General features: G+C 36.9%; 1 long non-coding RNA gene across 1 annotated transcript in view; it reads left to right on the top strand.

The window, feature by feature from the left end:
* Nucleotides 1-22,324, top strand: part of LOC146730203 (uncharacterized) — a 63,893-nt gene extending 41,569 nt beyond the window's left edge. Inside the window, exon 3 of the long non-coding RNA XR_014927982.1 lies at nt 22,298-22,324. This is a non-coding gene — a long non-coding RNA (uncharacterized LOC146730203). The remainder of the gene's footprint in view (nt 1-22,297) is intronic.
* The last annotated feature ends 231 nt before the right edge of the window (nt 22,325-22,555 follow it).

Raw genomic sequence — 22,555 nt, 5'->3', positions numbered from 1 at the left:
CATCTAAGTAGGTGTAGTAATTACTTTGTAGACATGTAGTGATGATAGGCCTTCATTATAATGGGAATAGTGGTACCATTACTATGTCTGCAGACTAGGTCCACGAGAGCGTGATTATTGTCTGCGAACACATTACACCAGTGATAATGAAATTATTACAGGTCTATCACATCCAGGTAGGTGTAGTAATTATTTTGTAGACATGTAGTGATGATAGGCCTTCATTATAATGGGAATAGTGGTACCATTACTATGTCTGCAGACTAGGTCCACGAGAGCGTGATTATTGTCTGCGAACACATTATACTAGTGGTTATGAAATTATTACAGGTCTATCACATCCAGGTAGGTGTAGTAATTACTTTGTAGACATGTAGTGATGATAGGCCTTCATTATAATGGGAATAGTGGTACCATTACTATGTCTGCAGACTAGGTCCACGAGAGCGTGATTATTGTCTGCGAACACATTATACTAGTGGTTATGAAATTATTACAGGTCTATCATATGCAGGTAGGTGTAGTAATTATTTTGTAGACATGTAGTGGTGGTAGACCTTCATTATAATAGGAATAGTGGTACAATACTATGTCTGTAGACTAGGTCCACGAGAGCGTGATTATTGTCTGCGAACACATTATACTAGTGATAATGAAATTATTACAGGTCTATCATATGCAGGTAGGTGTAGTAATTATTTTGTAGACATGTAGTGGTGGTAGGCCTTCATTATAATAGGAATAGTGGTACAATACTATGTCTGTAGACTAGGTCCACGAGAGCGTGATTATTGTCTGCGAACACATTATACCAGTGATAATGAAATTGTTACTGTAACAGGTCTATCATATGCAGGTAGTTGTAGTAATTATTTTGTAGAAATGTAGTGGTGTTAGGCCTTCATTATAATGGCATTAGTAGTACCATTACTATGTCTGGAGACTAGGTCCACGAGAGCGTGATTATTGTCTGCGAACACATTATACTAGTGGTTATGAAATTATTACAGGTCTATCACATCCAGGTAGGTGTAGTAATTATTTTGTAGACATGTAGTGATGATAGGCCTTCATTATAATGGCATTAGTAGTACCATTACTATGTCTGCAGACTAGGTCCACGAGAGCATGATTATTGTCTGCGAACACATTATACTAGTGGTTATGAAATTATTACAGGTCTATCACATCCAGGTAGGTGTAGTAATTATTTTGTAGACATGTAGCGGTGATAGGCCTTCATTATAATGGCATTAGTAGTACCATTACTATGTCTGCAGACTAGGTCCACGAGAGCATGATTATTGTCTGCGAACACATTATACTAGTGGTTATGAAATTATTACAGGTCTATCACATCCAGGTAGGTGTAGTAATTACTTTGTAGACATGTAGTGGTGATAGGCCTTCATTATAATGGCATTAGTAGTACCATTACTATGTCTGGAGACTAGGTCCACGAGAGCGTGATTATTGTCTGCGAACACATTATACTAGTGGTTATGAAATTATTACAGGTCTATCACATCCAGGTAGGTGTAGTAATTATTTTGTAGACATGTAGTGATGATAGGCCTTCATTATAATGGCATTAGTAGTACCATTACTTTGTCTGCAGACTAGGTCCACGAGAGCATGATTATTGTCTGCGAACACATTATACTAGTGGTTATGAAATTATTACAGGTCTATCACAACCAGGTAGGTGTAGTAATTATTTTGTAGACATGTAGTGGTGATAGGCCTTCATTATAATGGCATTAGTAGTACCATTACTATGTCTGCAGACTAGGTCCACGAGAGCGTGATTATTGTCTGCGAACACATTATACTAGTGGTTATGAAATTATTACAGGTCTATCATATGCAGGTAGGTGTAGTAATTACTTTGTAGACATGTAGTGATGATAGGCCTTCATTATAATGGGAATAGTGGTGCCATTACTATGTCTGCAGACTAGGTCCACGAGAGCGTGATTATTGTCTGCGAACACATTATACTAGTGGTTATGAAATTATTACAGGTCTATCACATCCAAGTAGGTGTAGTAATTACTTTGTAGACATGTAGTGATGATAGGCCTTCATTATAATGGGAATAGTGGTACCATTACTATGTCTGCAGACTAGGTCCACGAGAGCGTGATTATTGTCTGCGAACACATTATACCAGTGATAATGACATTATTACAGGTCTATCACATCCAGGTAGGTGTAGTAATTATTTTGTAGACATGTAGTGATGATAGGCCTTCATTATAATGGGAATAGTGGTACCATTACTATGTCTGCAGACTAGGTCCACGAGAGCGTGATTATTGTCTGCGAACACATTATACTAGTGGTTATGAAATTATTACAGGTCTATCACATCCAGGTAGGTGTAGTAATTACTTTGTAGACATGTAGTGATGATAGGCCTTCATTATAATGGGAATAGTGGTACCATTACTATGTCTGCAGACTAGGTCCACGAGAGCGTGATTATTGTCTGCGAACACATTATACTAGTGGTTATGAAATTATTACAGGTCTATCATATGCAGGTAGGTGTAGTAATTATTTTGTAGACATGTAGTGGTGGTAGGCCTTCATTATAATAGGAATAGTGGTACAATACTATGTCTGTAGACTAGGTCCACGAGAGCGTGATTATTGTCTGCGAACACATTATACTAGTGGTTATGAAATTATTACAGGTCTATCACATCCAGGTAGGTGTAGTAATTACTTTGTAGACATGTAGTGATGATAGGCCTTTATTATAATGGCATTAGTAGTACCATTACTATGTCTGCAGACTAGGTCCACGAGAGCGTGATTATTGTCTGCGAACACATTATACTAGTGGTTATGAAATTATTACAGGTCTATCACATCCAAGTAGGTGTAGTAATTACTTTGTAGACATGTAGTGATGATAGGCCTTCATTATAATGGGAATAGTGGTACCATTACTATGTCTGCTGACTAGGTCCACGAGAGCGTGATTATTGTCTGCGAACACATTATAGTAGTGGTTATGAAATTATTACAGGTCTATCATATGCAGGTAGGTGTAGTAATTATTTTGTAGACATGTAGTGGTGATAGGCCTTCATTATAATGACATTAGTAGTACCATTACTATGTCTGCAGACTAGGTCCACGAGAGCGTGATTATTGTCTGCGAACACATTATACTAGTGGTTATGAAATTATTACAGGTCTATCACATCCAGGTAGGTGTAGTAATTATTTTGTAGACATGTAGTGGTGATAGGCCTTCATTATAATGGGAATAGTGGTACCATTACTATGTCTGCAGACTAGGTCCACGAGAGCGTGATTATTGTCTGCGAACACATTATACTAGTGGTTATGAAATTATTACAGGTCTATCATATGCAGGTAGGTGTAGTAATTACTTTGTAGACATGTAGTGATGATAGGCCTTCATTATAATGGGAATAGTGGTACCATTACTATGTCTGCAGACTAGGTCCACGAGAGCGTGATTATTGTCTGCGAACACATTATACTAGTGGTTATGAAATTATTACAGGTCTATCACATCCAAGTAGGTGTAGTAATTACTTTGTAGACATGTAGTGATGATAGGCCTTCATTATAATGGGAATAGTGGTACCATTACTATGTCTGCAGACTAGGTCCACGAGAGCGTGATTATTGTCTGCGAACACATTATACCAGTGATAATGAAATTATTACAGGTCTATCACATCAAGGTAGGTGTAGTAATTATTTTGTAGACATGTAGTGATGATAGGCCTTCATTATAATGGGAATAGTTGTACCATTACTATGTCTGCAGACTAGGTCCACGAGAGCGTGATTATTGTCTGCGAACACATTATACTAGTGGTTATGAAATTATTACAGGTCTATCACATCCAGGTAGGTGTAGTAATTACTTTGTAGACATGTAGTGATGATAGGCCTTCATTATAATGGGAATAGTGGTACCATTACTATGTCTGCAGACTAGGTCCACGAGAGCGTGATTATTGTCTGCGAACACATTATACTAGTGGTTATGAAACTATTACAGGTCTATCATATGCAGGTAGGTGTAGTAATTATTTTGTAGACATGTAGTGGTGATAGGCCTTCATTATAATGGGAATAGTGGTACCATTACTATGTCTGCAGACTAGGTCCACGAGAGCGTGATTATTGTCTGCGAACACATTATACTAGTGGTTATGAAATTATTACAGGTCTATCATATGCAGGTAGGTGTAGTAATTACTTTGTAGACATGTAGTGATGATAGGCCTTCATTATAATGGGAATAGTGGTACCATTACTATGTCTGCAGACTAGGTCCACGAGAGCGTGATTATTGTCTGCGAACACATTATACTAGTGGTTATGAAATTATTACAGGTCTATCACATCCAAGTAGGTGTAGTAATTACTTTGTAGACATGTAGTGATGATAGGCCTTCATTATAATGGGAATAGTGGTACCATTACTATGTCTGCAAACTAGGTCCACGAGAGCGTGATTATTGTCTGCGAACTCATTATACTAGTGGTTATGAAATTATTACAGGTCTATCACATCCAGGTAGGTGTAGTAATTACTTTGTAGACATGTAGTGATGATAGGCCTTCATTATAATGGGAATAGTGGTACCATTACTATGTCTGCAGACTAGGTCCACGAGAGCGTGATTATTGTCTGCAAACACATTATACTAGTGGTTATGAAATTATTACAGGTCTATCATATGCAGGTAGGTGTAGTAATTATTTTGTAGACATGTAGTGGTGGTAGGCCTTCATTATAATAGGAATAGTGGTACAATACTATGTCTGTAGACTAGGTCCATGAGAGCGTGATTATTGTCTGCGAACACATTATACTAGTGGTTATGAAATTATTACAGGTCTATCACATCCAAGTAGGTGTAGTAATTACTTTGTAGACATGTAGTGATGATAGGCCTTCATTATAATGGGAATAGTGGTACCATTACTATGTCTGCAGACTAGGTCCACGAGAGCGTGATTATTGTCTGCGAACACATTATACCAGTGATAATGAAATTATTACAGGTCTATCACATCAAGGTAGGTGTAGTAATTATTTTGTAGACATGTAGTGATGATAGGCCTTCATTATAATGGGAATAGTTGTACCATTACTATGTCTGCAGACTAGGTCCACGAGAGCGTGATTATTGTCTGCGAACACATTATACTAGTGGTTATGAAATTATTACAGGTCTATCACATCCAGGTAGGTGTAGTAATTACTTTGTAGACATGTAGTGATGATAGGCCTTCATTATAATGGGAATAGTGGTACCATTACTATGTCTGCAGACTAGGTCCACGAGAGCGTGATTATTGTCTGCGAACACATTATACTAGTGGTTATGAAATTATTACAGGTCTATCATATGCAGGTAGGTGTAGTAATTATTTTGTAGACATGTAGTGGTGATAGGCCTTCATTATAATGGGAATAGTGGTACCATTACTATGTCTGCAGACTAGGTCCACGAGAGCGTGATTATTGTCTGTGAACACATTATACTAGTGGTTATGAAATTATTACAGGTCTATCATATGCAGGTAGGTGTAGTAATTACTTTGTAGACATGTAGTGATGATAGGCCTTCATTATAATGGGAATAGTGGTACCATTACTATGTCTGCAGACTAGGTCCACGAGAGCGTGATTATTGTCTGCGAACACATTATACTAGTGGTTATGAAATTATTACAGGTCTATCACATCCAAGTAGGTGTAGTAATTACTTTGTAGACATGTAGTGATGATAGGCCTTCATTATAATGGGAATAGTGGTACCATTACTATGTCTGCAAACTAGGTCCACGAGAGCGTGATTATTGTCTGCGAACACATTATACTAGTGGTTATGAAATTATTACAGGTCTATCACATCCAGGTAGGTGTAGTAATTACTTTGTAGACATGTAGTGATGATAGGCCTTCATTATAATGGGAATAGTGGTACCATTACTATGTCTGCAGACTAGGTCCACGAGAGCGTGATTATTGTCTGCAAACACATTATACTAGTGGTTATGAAATTATTACAGGTCTATCATATGCAGGTAGGTGTAGTAATTATTTTGTAGACATGTAGTGGTGGTAGGCCTTCATTATAATAGGAATAGTGGTACAATACTATGTCTGTAGACTAGGTCCACGAGAGCGTGATTATTGTCTGCGAACACATTATACTAGTGGTTATGAAATTATTACAGGTCTATCACATCCAGGTAGGTGTAGTAATTATTTTGTAGACATGTAGTGGTGATAGGCCTTCATTATAATGGCATTAGTAGTACCATTACTATGTCTGCAGACTAGGTCCACGAGAGCGTGATTATTGTCTGCGAACACATTATACTAGTGGTTATGAAATTATTGCAGGTCTATCACATCCAGGTAGGTGTAGTAATTATTTTGTAGACATGTAGTGGTGATAGGCCTTCATTATAATGGCATTAGTAGTACCATTACTATGTCTGCAGACTAGGTCCACGAGAGCGTGATTATTATCTGCGAACACATACTAGTGGTTATGAAATTATTACAGGTCTATCATATGCAGGTAGGTGTAGTAATTACTTTGTAGACATGTAGTGATGATAGGCCTTCATTATAATGGGAATAGTGGTACCATTACTATGTCTGCAGACTAGGTCCACGAGAGCGTGATTATTGTCTGCGAACACATTATACTTGTGGTTATGAAATTATTACAGGTCTATCACATCCAGGTAGGTGTAGTAATTACTTTGTAGACATGTAGTGATGATAGGCCTTCATTATAATGGGAATAGTGGTACCATTACTATGTCTGCAGACTCTGTCCACGAGAGCGTGATTATTGTCTGCGAACACATTATACCAGTGATAATGAAATTATTACTGTAACAGGTCTATCATATGCAGGTAGGTGTAGTAATTATTTTGTAGACATGTAGTGGTGGTAGGCCTTCATTATAATAGGAATAGTGGTACAATACTATGTCTGTAGACTAGGTCCACGAGAGCGTGATTATTGTCTGCGAACACATTATACTAGTGGTTATGAAATTATTACAGGTCTATCACATCCAAGTAGATGTAGTAATTACTTTGTAGACATGTAGTGATGATAGGCCTTCATTATAATGGGAATAGTGGTACCATTACTATGTCTGCTGACTAGGTCCACGAGAGCGTGATTATTGTCTGCGAACACATTATACTAGTGGTTATGAAATTATTACAGGTCTATCACATCCAGGTAGGTGTAGTAATTATTTTGTAGACATGTAGTGGTGATAGGCCTTCATTATAATGGCATTAGTAGTACCATTACTATGTCTGCAGACTAGGTCCACGAGAGCGTGATTATTGTCTGCGAACACATTATACTAGTGGTTATGAAATTATTACAGGTCTATCACATCCAGGTAGGTGTAGTAATTATTTTGTAGACATGTAGTGGTGATAGGCCTTCATTATAATGGCATTAGTAGTACCATTACTATGTCTGCAGACTAGGTCCACGAGAGCGTGATTATTGTCTGCGAACACATTATACTAGTGGTTATGAAATTATTACAGGTCTATCACATCCAGGTAGGTGTAGTAATTATTTTGTAGACATGTAGTGGTGGTAAGCTTTCATTATAATAGGAATAGTGGTACAATACTATGTCTGCAGACTAGGTCCACGAGAGTGTGATTATTGTCTGCGAACACATTATACTAGTTATAATGAAATTATTACAGGTCTATCACATCCAGGTAGGTGTAGTAATTACTTTGTAGACATGTAGTGGTGATAGGCCTTCATTATAATGGGAATAGTGGTACCATTACTATGTCTGCAGACTAGGTCCACGAGAGCGTGATTATTGTCTGCGAACACATTATACTAGTGGTTATGAAATTATTACAGGTCTATCATATGCAGGTAGGTGTAGTAATTATTTTGTAGACATGTAGTGGTGGTAGGCCTTCATTATAATAGGAATAGTGGTACAATACTATGTCTGTAGACTAGGTCCACGAGAGCGTGATTATTGTCTGCGAACACATTATACTAGTGGTTATGAAATTATTACAGGTCTATCACATCCAGGTAGGTGTAGTAATTACTTTGTAGACATGTAGTGATGATAGGCCTTCATTATAATGGCATTAGTAGTACCATTACTATGTCTGCAGACTAGGTCCACGAGAGCGTGATTATTGTCTGCGAACACATTATACTAGTGGTTATGAAATTATTACAGGTCTATCACATCCAAGTAGGTGTAGTAATTACTTTGTAGACATGTAGTGATGATAGGCCTTCATTATAATGGGAATAGTGGTACCATTACTATGTCTGCTGACTAGGTCCACGAGAGCGTGATTATTGTCTGCGAACACATTATACTAGTGGTTATGAAATTATTACAGGTCTATCATATGCAGGTAGGTGTAGTAATTATTTTGTAGACATGTAGTGGTGATAGGCCTTCATTATAATGGCATTAGTAGTACCATTACTATGTCTGCAGACTAGGTCCACGAGAGCGTGATTATTGTCTGCGAACACATTATACTAGTGGTTATGAAATTATTACAGGTCTATCATATGCAGGTAGGTGTAGTAATTATTTTGTAGACATGTAGTGGTGGTAGGCCTTCATTATAATAGGAATAGTGGTACAATACTATGTCTGTAGACTAGGTCCACGAGAGCGTGATTATTGTCTGCGAACACATTATACCAGTGATAATGAAATTATTACTGTAACAGGTCTATCATATGCAGGTAGGTGTAGTAATTATTTTGTAGACATGTAGTGGTGATAGGCCTTCATTATTATGGCATTAGTAGTACCATTACTATGTCTGGAGACTAGGTCCACGAGAGCGTGATTATTGTCTGCGAACACATTATACTAGTGGTTATGAAATTATTACAGGTCTATCACATCCAAGTAGGTGTAGTAATTACTTTGTAGACATGTAGTGATGATAGGCCTTCATTATAATGGGAATACTGGTACCATTACTATGTCTGCAGACTAGGTCCACGAGAGCGTGATTATTGTCTGCGAACACATTATACCAGTGATAATGAAATTATTACAGGTCTATCACATCCAGGTAGGTGTAGTAATTATTTTGTAGACATGTAGTGATGATAGGCCTTCATTATAATGGGAATAGTGGTACCATTACTATGTCTGCAGACTAGGTCCACGAGAGCGTGATTATTGTCTGCGAACACATTATACTAGTGGTTATGAAATTATTACAGGTCTATCACATCCAGGTAGGTGTAGTAATTACTTTGTAGACATGTAGCGATGATAGGCCTTCATTATAATGGGAATAGTGTTACCATTACTATGTCTGCAGACTAGGTCCACGAGAGCGTGATTATTGTCTGCGAACACATTATACTAGTGGTTATGAAATTATTACAGGTCTATCATATGCAGGTAGGTGTAGTAATTATTTTGTAGACATGTAGTGGTGGTAGGCCTTCATTATAATAGGAATAGTGGTACAATACTATGTCTGTAGACTAGGTCCACGAGAGCGTGATTATTGTCTGCGAACACATTATACTAGTGGTTATGAAATTATTACAGGTCTATCACATCCATGTAGGTGTAGTAATTATTTTGTAGACATGTAGTGGTGGTAAGCTTTCATTATAATAGGAATAGTGGTACAATACTATGTCTGCAGACTGGTCCACGAGAGCGCGATTATTGTCTGCGAACACATTATACTAGTGGTTATGAAATTATTACAGGTCTATCATATGCAGGTAGGTGTAGTAATTATTTTGTAGACATGTAGTGGTGGTAGGCCTTCATTATAATGGCAATAGTAGTGCCATTACTATGTCTGCAGACTAGGTCCACGAGAGCGTGATTATTGTCTGCGAACACATTATACCAGTGATAATGAAATTATTACAGGTCTATCACATCCAGGTAGGTGTAGTAATTACTTTGTAGACATGTAGTGATGATAGGCCTTCATTATAATGGCATTAGTAGTACCATTACTATGTCTGCAGACTAGGTCCACGAGAGCGTGATTATTGTCTGCGAACACATTATACTAGTGGTTATGAAATTATTACAGGTCTATCACATCCAGGTAGGTGTAGTAATTATTTTGTAGACATGTAGTGGTGATAGGCCTTCATTATAATGGCATTAGTAGTACCATTACTATGTCTGCAGACTAGGTCCACGAGAGCGTGATTATTGTCTGCGAACACATTATACTAGTGGTTATGAAATTATTACAGGTCTATCATATGCAGGTAGGTGTAGTAATTACTTTGTAGACATGTAGTGATGATAGGCCTTCATTATAATGGGAATAGTGGTACCATTACTATGTCTGCAGACTAGGTCCACGAGAGCGTGATTATTGTCTGCGAACACATTATACTAGTGGTTATGAAATTATTACAGGTCTATCATATGCAGGTAGGTGTAGTAATTACTTTGTAGACATGTAGTGATGATAGGCCTTCATTATAATGGGAATAGTGGTACCATTACTATGTCTGCAGACTAGGTCCACGAGAGCGTGATTATTGTCTGCGAACACATTATACTAGTGGTTATGAAATTATTACAGGTCTATCATATGCAGGTAGGTGTAGTAATTACTTTGTAGACATGTAGTGATGATAGGCCTTCATTATAATGGGAATAGTGGTACCATTACTATGTCTGCAGACTAGGTCCACGAGAGCGTGATTATTGTCTGCGAACACATTATACTAGTGGTTATAAAATTATTACAGGTCTATCATATGCAGGTAGGTGTAGTAATTATTTTGTAGACATGTAGTGGTGGTAGGCCTTCATTATAATAGGAATAGTGGTACAATACTATGTCTGTAGACTAGGTCCACGAGAGCGTGATTATTGTCTGCGAACACATTATACTAGTGGTTATGAAATTATTACAGGTCTATCACATCCAGGTAGGTGAAGTAATTATTTTGTAGACATGTAGTGGTGGTAAGCTTTCATTATAATAGGAATAGTGGTACAATACTATGTCTGCAGACTGGTCCACGAGAGCGCGATTATTGTCTGCGAACACATTATACTAGTGGTTATGAAATTATTACAGGTCTATCATATGCAGGTAGGTGTAGTAATTATTTTGTAGACATGTAGTGGTGGTAGGCCTTCATTATAATGGCAATAGTAGTGCCATTACTATGTCTGCAGACTAGGTCCACGAGAGCGTGATTATTGTCTGCGAACACATTATACCAGTGATAATGAAATTATTACAGGTCTATCACATCCAGGTAGGTGTAGTAATTACTTTGTAGACATGTAGTGATGATAGGCCTTCATTATAATGGCATTAGTAGTACCATTACTATGTCTGCAGACTAGGTCCACGAGAGCGTGATTATTGTCTGCGAACACATTATACTAGTGGTTATGAAATTATTACAGGTCTATCACATCCAGGTAGGTGTAGTAATTATTTTGTAGACATGTAGTGGTGATAGGCCTTCATTATAATGGCATTAGTAGTACCATTACTATGTCTGCAGACTAGGTCCACGAGAGCGTGATTATTGTCTGCGAACACATTATACTAGTGGTTATGAAATTATTACAGGTCTATCATATGCAGGTAGGTGTAGTAATTACTTTGTAGACATGTAGTGATGATAGGCCTTCATTATAATGGGAATAGTGGTACCATTACTATGTCTGCAGACTAGGTCCACGAGAGCGTGATTATTGTCTGCGAACACATTATACTAGTGGTTATAAAATTATTACAGGTCTATCATATGCAGGTAGGTGTAGTAATTATTTTGTAGACATGTAGTGGTGGTAGGCCTTCATTATAATAGGAATAGTGGTACAATACTATGTCTGTAGACTTGGTCCACGAGAGCGTGATTATTGTCTGCGAACACATTATACTAGTGATAATGAAATTATTACAGGTCTATCATATGCAGGTAGGTGTAGTAATTATTTTGTAGACATGTAGTGGTGGTAGGCCTTCATTATAATAGGAATAGTGGTACAATACTATGTCTGTAGACTAGGTCCACGAGAGCGTGATTATTGTCTGCGAACACATTATACCAGTGATAATGAAATTATTACTGTAACAGGTCTATCATATGCAGGTAGGTGTAGTAATTATTTTGTAGACATGTAGTGGTGATAGGCCTTCATTATAATGGCATTAGTAGTACCATTACTATGTCTGGAGACTAGGTCCACGAGAGCATGATTATTGTCTGCGAACACATTATACTAGTGGTTATGAAATTACTACAGGTCTATCACATCCAGGTAGGTGTAGTAATTACTTTGTAGACATGTAGTGGTGATAGGCCTTCATTATATTGGCATTAGTAGTACCATTACTATGTCTGGAGACTAGGTCCACGAGAGCATGATTATTGTCTGCGAACACATTATACTAGTGGTTATGAAATTATTACAGGTCTATCACATCCAGGTAGGTGTAGTAATTATTTTGTAGACATGTAGTGATGATAGGCCTTCATTATAATGGCATTAGTAGTACCATTACTATGTCTGCAGACTAGGTCCACGAGAGCATGATTATTGTCTGCGAACACATTATACTAGTGGTTATGAAATTATTACAGGTCTATCACATCCAGGTAGGTGTAGTAATTACTTTGTAGACATGTAGTGGTGATAGGCCTTCATTATAATGGCATTAGTAGTACCATTACTATGTCTGGAGACTAGGTCCACGAGAGCATGATTATTGTCTGCGAACACATCATACTAGTGGTTATGAAATTATTACAGGTCTATCACATCCAGGTAGGTGTAGTAATTATTTTGTAGACATGTAGTGATGATAGGCCTTCATTATAATGGCATTAGTAGTACCATTACTATGTCTGCAGACTAGGTCCACGAGAGCATGATTATTGTCTGCGAACACATTATACTAGTGGTTATGAAATTATTACAGGTCTATCACATCCAGGTAGGTGTAGTAATTATTTTGTAGACATGTAGTGGTGATAGGCCTTCATTATAATGGCATTAGTAGTACCATTACTATGTCTGTAGACTAGGTCCATGAGAGCGTGATTATTGTCTCCGAACACATTATACCAGTGATAATGAAATTATTACAGGTCTATCACATCCAAGTAGGTGTAGTAATTACTTTGTAGACATGTAGTGGTGGTAAGCTTTCATTATAATAGGAATAGTGGTACAATACTATGTCTGCAGACTAGGTCCACGAGAGTGTGATTATTGTCTGCGAACACATTATACTAGTTATAATGAAATTATTACAGGTCTATCACATCCAGGTAGGTGTAGTAATTACTTTGTAGACATGTAGTGGTGATAGGCCTTCATTATAATGAGAATAGTGGTACCATTACTATGTCTGCAGACTAGGTCCACGAGAGCGTGATTATTGTCTGCGAACACATTATACTAGTGGTTATGAAATTATTACAGGTCTATCATATGCAGGTAGGTGTAGTAATTATTTTGTAGACATGTAGTGGTGGTAGGCCTTCATTATAATAGGAATAGTGGTACAATACTATGTCTGTAGACTAGGTCCACGAGAGCGTGATTATTGTCTGCGAACACATTATACTAGTGGTTATGAAATTATTACAGGTCTATCACATCCAGGTAGGTGTAGTAATTACTTTGTAGACATGTAGTGATGATAGGCCTTCATTATAATGGCATTAGTAGTACCATTACTATGTCTGCAGACTAGGTCCACGAGAGCGTGATTATTGTCTGCGAACACATTATACTAGTGGTTATGAAATTATTACAGGTCTATCACATCCAAGTAGGTGTAGTAATTACTTTGTAGACATGTAGTGATGATAGGCCTTCATTATAATGGGAATAGTGGTACCATTACTATGTCTGCTGACTAGGTCCACGAGAGCGTGATTATTGTCTGCGAACACATTATACTAGTGGTTATGAAATTATTACAGGTCTATCATATGCAGGTAGGTGTAGTAATTATTTTGTAGACATGTAGTGGTGGTAGGCCTTCATTATAATAGGAATAGTGGTACAATACTATGTCTGTAGACTAGGTCCACGAGAGCGTGATTATTGTCTGTGAACACATTATACTAGTGGTTATGAAATTATTACAGGTCTATCACATCCAGGTAGGTGTAGTAATTATTTTGTAGACATGTAGTGGTGATAGGCCTTCATTATAATGGCATTAGTAGTACCATTACTATGTCTGCAGACTAGGTCCACGAGAGCGTGATTATTGTCTGCGAACACATTATACTAGTGGTTATGAAATTATTACAGGTCTATCATATGCAGGTAGGTGTAGTAATTATTTTGTAGACATGTAGTGGTGGTAGGCCTTCATTATAATAGGAATAGTGGTACAATACTATGTCTGTAGACTAGGTCCACGAGAGCGTGATTATTGTCTGCGAACACATTATACTAGTGGTTATGAAATTATTACAGGTCTATCACATCCAGGTAGGTGTAGTAATTATTTTGTAGACATGTAGTGGTGGTAAGCTTTCATTATAATAGGAATAGTGGTACAATACTATGTCTGCAGACTGGTCCACGAGAGCGTGATTATTGTCTGCAAACACATTATACTAGTGGTTATGAAATTATTACAGGTCTATCATATGCAGGTAGGTGTAGTAATTACTTTGTAGACATGTAGTGGTGGTAGGCCTTCATTATAATGGCAATAGTAGTGCCATTACTATGTCTGCAGACTAGGTCCACGAGAGCGTGATTATTGTCTGCGAACACATTATACCAGTGATAATGAAATTATTACAGGTCTATCACATCCAGGTAGGTGTAGTAATTACTTTGTAGACATGTAGTGATGATAGGCCTTCATTATAATGGCATTAGTAGTACCATTACTATGTCTGCAGACTAGGTCCACGAGAGCGTGATTATTGTCTGCGAACACATTATACTAGTGGTTATGAAATTATTACAGGTCTATCACATCCAGGTAGGTGTAGTAATTATTTTGTAGACATGTAGTGGTGATAGGCCTTCATTATAATGGCATTAGTAGTACCATTACTATGTCTGCAGACTAGGTCCACGAGAGCGTGATTATTGTCTGCGAACACATTATACTAGTGGTTATGAAATTATTACAGGTCTATCATATGCAGGTAGGTGTAGTAATTACTTTGTAGACATGTAGTGATGATAGGCCTTCATTATAATGGGACTAGTGGTACCATTACTATGTCTGCAGACTAGGTCCACGAGAGCGTGATTATTGTCTGCGAACACATTATACTAGTGGTTATGAAATTATTACAGGTCTATCATATGCAGGTAGGTGTAGTAATTACTTTGTAGACATGTAGTGATGATAGGCCTTCATTATAATGGGAATAGTGGTACCATTACTATGTCTGCAGACTAGGTCCACGAGAGCGTGATTATTGCCTGCGAACACATTATACTAGTGGTTATGAAATTATTACAGGTCTATCATATGCAGGTAGGTGTAGTAATTATTTTGTAGACATGTAGTGGTGGTAGGCCTTCATTATAATAGGAATAGTGGTACAATACTATGTCTGTAGACTAGGTCCACGAGAGCGTGATTATTGTCTGCGAACACATTATACCAGTGATAATGAAATTATTACTGTAACAGGTCTATCATATGCAGGTAGGTGTAGTAATTATTTTGTAGACATGTAGTGGTGATAGGCCTTCATTATAATGGCATTAGTAGTACCATTACTATGTCTGGAGACTAGGTCCACGAGAGCGTGATTATTGTCTGCGAACACATTATACTAGTGGTTATGAAATTATTACAGGTCTATCACATCCAAGTAGGTGTAGTAATTACTTTGTAGACATGTAGTGATGATAGGCCTTCATTATAATAGGAATAGTGGTACAATACTATGTCTGTAGACTAGGTCCACGAGAGCGTGATTATTGTCTGCGAACACATTATACTAGTGGTTATGAAATTATTACAGGTCTATCACATCCAGGTAGGTGTAGTAATTATTTTGTAGACATGTAGTGGTGGTATGCTTTCATTATAATAGGAATAGTGGTACAATACTATGTCTGCAGACTGGTCCACGAGAGCGCGATTATTGTCTGCGAACACATTATACTAGTGGTTATGAAATTATTACAGGTCTATCATATGCAGGTAGGTGTAGTAATTATTTTGTAGACATGTAGTGGTGGTAGGCCTTCATTATAATGGCAATAGTAGTGCCATTACTATGTCTGCAGACTAGGTCCACGAGAGCGTGATTATTGTCTGCGAACACATTATACCAGTGATAATGAAATTATTACAGGTCTATCACATCCAGGTAGGTGTAGTAATTACTTTGTAGACATGTAGTGATGATAGGCCTTCATTATAATGGCATTAGTAGTACCATTACTATGTCTGCAGACTAGGTCCACGAGAGCGTGATTATTGTCTGCGAACACATTATACTAGTGGTTATGAAATTATTACAGGTCTATCACATCCAGGTAGGTGTAGTAATTATTTTGTAGACATGTAGTGGTGATAGGCCTTCATTATAATGGCATTAGTAGTACCATTACTATGTCTGCAGACTAGGTCCACAAGAGCGTGATTGTTGTCTGCGAACACATTATACTAGTGGTTATGAAATTATTACAGGTCTATCATATGCAGGTAGGTGTAGTAATTACTTTGTAGACATGTAGTGATGATAGGCCTTCATTATAATGGGAATAGTGGTACCATTACTATGTCTGCAGACTAGGTCCACGAGAGCGTGATTATTGTCTGCGAACACATTATACTAGTGGTTATGAAATTATTACAGGTCTATCATATGCAGGTAGGTGTAGTAATTACTTTGTAGACATGTAGTGATGATAGGCCTTCATTATAATGGGAATAGTGGTACCATTACTATGTCTGCAGACTAGGTCCACGAGAGCGTGATTATTGTCTGCGAACACATTATACTAGTGGTTATGAAATTATTACAGGTCTATCATATGCAGGTAGGTGTAGTAATTATTTTGTAGACATGTAGTGGTGGTAGGCCTTCATTATAATAGGAATAGTGGTACAATACTATGTCTGTAGACTAGGTCCACGAGAGCGTGATTATTGTCTGCGAACACATTATACCAGTGATAATGAAATTATTACTGTAACAGGTCTATCATATGCAGGTAGGTGTAGTAATTATTTTGTAGACATGTAGTGGTGATAGGCCTTCATTATAATGGCATTAGTAGTACCATTACTATGTCTGGAGACTAGGTCCACGAGAGCGTGATTATTGTCTGCGAACACATTATACTAGTGGTTATGAAATTATTACAGGTCTATCACATCCAGGTAGGTGTAGTAATTATTTTGTAGACATGTAGTGATGATAGGCCTTCATTATAATGGCATTAGTAGTACCATTACTATGTCTGCAGACTAGGTCCACGAGAGCATGATTATTGTCTGCGAACACATTATACTAGTGGTTATGAAATTATTACAGGTCTATCACATCCAGGTAGGGGTAGTAATTATTTTGTAGACATGTAGTGGTGATAGGCCTTCATTATAATGGCATTAGTAGTACCATTACTATGTCTGCAGACTAGGTCCACGAGAGCATGATTATTGTCTGCGAACACATTATACTAGTGGTTATGAAATTATTACAGGTCTATCACATCCAGGTAGGTGTAGTAATTACTTTGTAGACATGTAGTGGTGATAGGCCTTCATTATAATGGCATTAGTAGTACCATTACTATGTCTGAAGACTAGGTCCACGAGAGCATGATTATTGTCTGCGAACACATTATACTAGTGGTTATGAAATTATTACAGGTCTATCACATCCAGGTAGGTGTAGTAATTATTTTGTAGACATGTAGTGATGATAGGCCTTCATTATAATGGCATTAGTAGTACCATTACTATGTCTGCAGACTAGGTCCACGAGAGCATGATTATTGTCTGCGAACACATTATACTAGTGGTTATGAAATTATTACAGGTCTATCACATCCAGGTAGGTGTAGTAATTATTTTGTAGACATGTAGTGGTGATAGGCCTTCATTATAATGGCATTAGTAGTACCATTACTATGTCTGCAGACTAGGTCCACGAGAGCGTGATTATTGTCTGCGAACACATTATACTAGTGGTTATGAAATTATTACAGGTCTATCATATCCAGGTAGGTGTAGTAATTACTTTGTAGACATGTAGCGATGATAGGCCTTCATCATAATGGGAATAGTGGTACCATTACTATGTCTGCAGACTAGGTCCACGAGAGTGTGATTATTGTCTGCGAACACATTATACTAGTGGTTATGAAATTATTACAGGTCTATCATATGCAGGTAGGTGTAGTAATTATTTTGTAGACATGTAGTGGTGGTAGGCCTTCATTATAATAGGAATAGTGGTACAATACTATGTCTGCAGACTAGGTCCACGAGAGCGTGATTATTGTCTGCGAACACATTATACTAGTGGTTATGAAATTATTACAGGTCTATCACATCCAGGTAGGTGTAGTAATTACTTTGTAGACATGTAGTGGTGATATGCCTTCATTATAATGGCATTAGTAGTACCATTACTATGTCTGTAGACTAGGTTCACGAGAGCGTGATTATTGTCTGCGAACACATTATACTAGTGGTTATGAAATTATTACAGGTCTATCATATGCAGGTAGGTGTAGTAATTACTTTGTAGACATGTAGTGGTGATAGGCCTTCATTATAATGGCATTAGTAGTACCATTACTATGTCTGTAGACTAGGTCCATGAGAGCGTGATTATTGTCTGCGAACACATTATACCAGTGATAATGAAATTATTACAGGTCTATCACATCCAGGTAGGTGTAGTAATTATTTTATAGACATGTAGTGGTGGTAAGCTTTCATTATAATAGGAATAGTGGTACAATACTATGTCTGCAGACTAGGTCCACGAGAGTGTGATTATTGTCTGCGAACACATTATACTAGTTATAATGAAATTATTACAGGTCTATCACATCCAGGTAGGTGTAGTAATTACTTTGTAGACATGTAGTGGTGGTAGGCCTTCATTATAATGGCAATAGTAGTGCCATTACTATGTCTGCAGACTAGGTCCACGAGAGCATGATTATTGTCTGCGAAGACATTATACCAGTGATAATGAAATTATTACAGGTCTATCACATCCAAGTAGGTGTAGTAATTACTTTGTAGACATGTAGTGATGATAGGCCTTTATTATAATGGGAATAGTGGTACCATTACTATGTCTGCAGACTAGGTCCACGAGAGCGTGATTAATGTCTGCGAACACATTTTACTAGTGGTTATGAAATTATTACAGGTCTATCATATGCAGGTAGGTGTAGTAATTATTTTGTAGACATGTAGTGGTGGTAGGCCTTCATTATAATGGCAATAGTAGTGCCATTACTATGTCTGCAGACTAGGTCCACGAGAGCGTGATTATTGTCTGCGAACACATTATACTAGTGGTTATGAAATTATTACAGGTCTATCATATGCAGGTAGGTGTAGTACCGGTAATTACTTTGTAGACATGTAGTGGTGATACATGTAGGCCTTCATTATAATGGCAATAATAGTATCATTACTATGTCTGCAGACTAGGTCCACGAGAGCGTGATTATTGTCTGCGAACACATTATACTAGTGGTTATGAAATTATTACAGGTCTATCATATGCAGGTAGGTGTAGTACCGGTAATTACTTTGTAGACATGTAGTGGTGATACATGTAGGCCTTCATTATAATGGCAATAATAGTATCATTACTATGTCTGCAGACTAGGTCCACGAGAGCGTGATTATTGTCTGCGAACACATTATACATGTACTAGTGATAATGAAATTATTACAGGTCTATCACATCCAGGTGGGTGTAGTAATTACTTTGTAGATGTGTAGTGGTGGTACATGTAGGCCTTCATTATAATGGGAATAGTGGTACACACGCTCTTAAGCCGAAGCTTGTATAGGATGTATATCGAGTGTACAAAATGGCCAACTGGAAGCCATTTTTTAGCTCCACTGTTGACTTTCTCGAGCGGAGCTTATCATATGAGTGATTGTCCGTCTCCGTCCTCCGTGTCAATGTTTTACTTTTTCGACTTCTTCTTGAAAAGTATAAGCCTGAATGCTTTTATACTTGGTGTATATCTACCCTGGGTAGACCTCTCTTAGATTTAAAAGTCCAATTGCTTTGATATTACATATATAGGTACTGCATGTGGATCTCTCTCAGATTTGTTCATTTCGTGATGATATATTTAATTCTCTAATTTTGATAAATATTTTTGTCATTTTTGGTAAAAAGTGATATTTTCAACTTCTTGTTGAAAACCACAAGTCTGGTTGCTTTGATATTTTATATATACATAGGTACTACATGCGGACCGCTCTCAGATTTGTTCATTTCGTGATGATATATTTAATTCTCTAATTTTGATAAATATTTTTGTCATTTTTTGTAAAGTGATATTTTCGACTTGTTGAAAACTTCTCGATTGCTTTGATACTATACATATTGTTCATTTTCTAATGATATATTCAGTTCATTAATTGAAATGTCATTGCTAACAGCGGAGCTATCTCAGCCGACAGGCTGCTTGTTCATTGACCTGATAATAGAACTATAGCATGCACTGTTTTATTGACTCCCGTGTGCGAAACACAAAAGGGAGTCTTTGTAGTTACCCTGTCTGTATGTCTAAATGTATGTATGTCACTTTTTTGTTCCACCGTTATCTCAAGAACTACTAATCAAATTTTTGTGAAACTTGGTACATAGATGCTCTGAAATGATGCGCAGAGTTGATTAGGTTTTGGTAAAAATCTATGAATATTAATTACCTAATTTGCATGATAATTAGCTGATTTTTAGCTGTTCCAAGACTGTTCCACTGATATCTGAAGAACCACTCATTGGATTTTGATGAAACTTGGCACATGGATGCTCTGAACTAGTGCACAGATTTGATTAGTTTTTGGTAAAAATCTATGAATATTAATTACCTAATTTGAATGATAATTAACTGATTTCAAGCTGTTCCATGACTGTTCCACTGATATTTGAAGAACCACTCATTGGATTTTGATGAAACTTGGCACATGGATGCTCTGAACTAATGCACAGATTTGATTATTTTTGGGTAAAAATCTGTTATTTACATAATGATTAATCAATTTTCGGCTTTTCCACTGATATCTCAAGTACTAATCATAACATGTCAATAAAACTTGGGACATAGATGTCATATGACACTGCACAGACCTGATAGTTTTTAGGGTAATATCAGTACATATTAATTACCTAATTTGCATAATTAATTAATTTTCAGCATTTGATATTTCAAGTAGTAATGATCATGTTTGAATGAAACTTGGTACATAGTTACTTGAGGACTGTGCAGAGACCTAATTAGTTTTTGGGTAAATATTTGTGCATATTAATCACCTTACTAGCATAATTAGTTAATTTTCAGCTTTTCACCTGATATCTCAAGTACTAATCATCACATTTCAATGAGACTTGCGACATAGATATTCTAGGACTGCAGAGGCTTGATTAATTTTGGGATAAATAATTGTGCCTATTAATTACCTAATTTGCATAATTAGTTAATTCTTTGCTGTTTTATGGCTGTTGCACTGATGTCTAAAAGCCACTCATTGGATTTCAATGAAACTTTTAAAGAGTACCATCACATTTCAATGAACCTAGGACTATACACCATATTAGTTTTTGGTAAATATTTATGCTTCTTAATCGCCTAATTAATATAATTAGTTAATACTGATATCTCAAGTATTGATCATCACATTTGAATAAAACTTGGTACATAAGTGCTCTAGGACAATAGACAGCCTGATTAATTTTGGGTTAAAATCTGTTCATATTAATTCTCTAATTAGCATAATAATTAATATTATTTTGGTTCTAATCACATTTCAATGAAACTTGGTACATTGTGCAGACCTTATTAGTTTTACATTTAAATCTGTTCATATTAGTTACCTAATTTGCATAATTAGTTTTCTGTGTTTCCATCAACATCTCAAGTTCAAGTAATTTTGAATTAATTTTTAATGTGTCTCCAATACTCTCAGCACACGGGAGTTCTTTCTAAGCTTTCTTTGATTTTCTATATTATTAAATCACTTACACGATTTCTTCCAACTTAATTTCAGGTTTGCGACAAGATTTGTCATGGATGTATTATTGAAAGAGTCAATAGCTTTACTGGTATCTCTGAAGAAAAATATAACCATCAAAGAGGCGGATCTAATGTGTGCCAAAAGTGAAGTCAAATTGACATCTATGGTGTTACAGTAGTAATTTTCAATGAAACTTGCTACTACTACATTGAATGAAATCTATGGTGATTCAAGTTACTGTAGAGGAAGTATTCACTGGGTTTTAATTTCAGCATATTTGATGTTGCAAGG

Source organism: Saccoglossus kowalevskii, chromosome 20 (genome assembly GCF_978046115.1).
Source record: "Saccoglossus kowalevskii chromosome 20, keSacKowa6.1, whole genome shotgun sequence".
Lineage (NCBI taxonomy): Eukaryota > Metazoa > Hemichordata > Enteropneusta > Harrimaniidae > Saccoglossus > Saccoglossus kowalevskii.
This window is presented reverse-complemented; position numbering and strand designations above follow the sequence as displayed.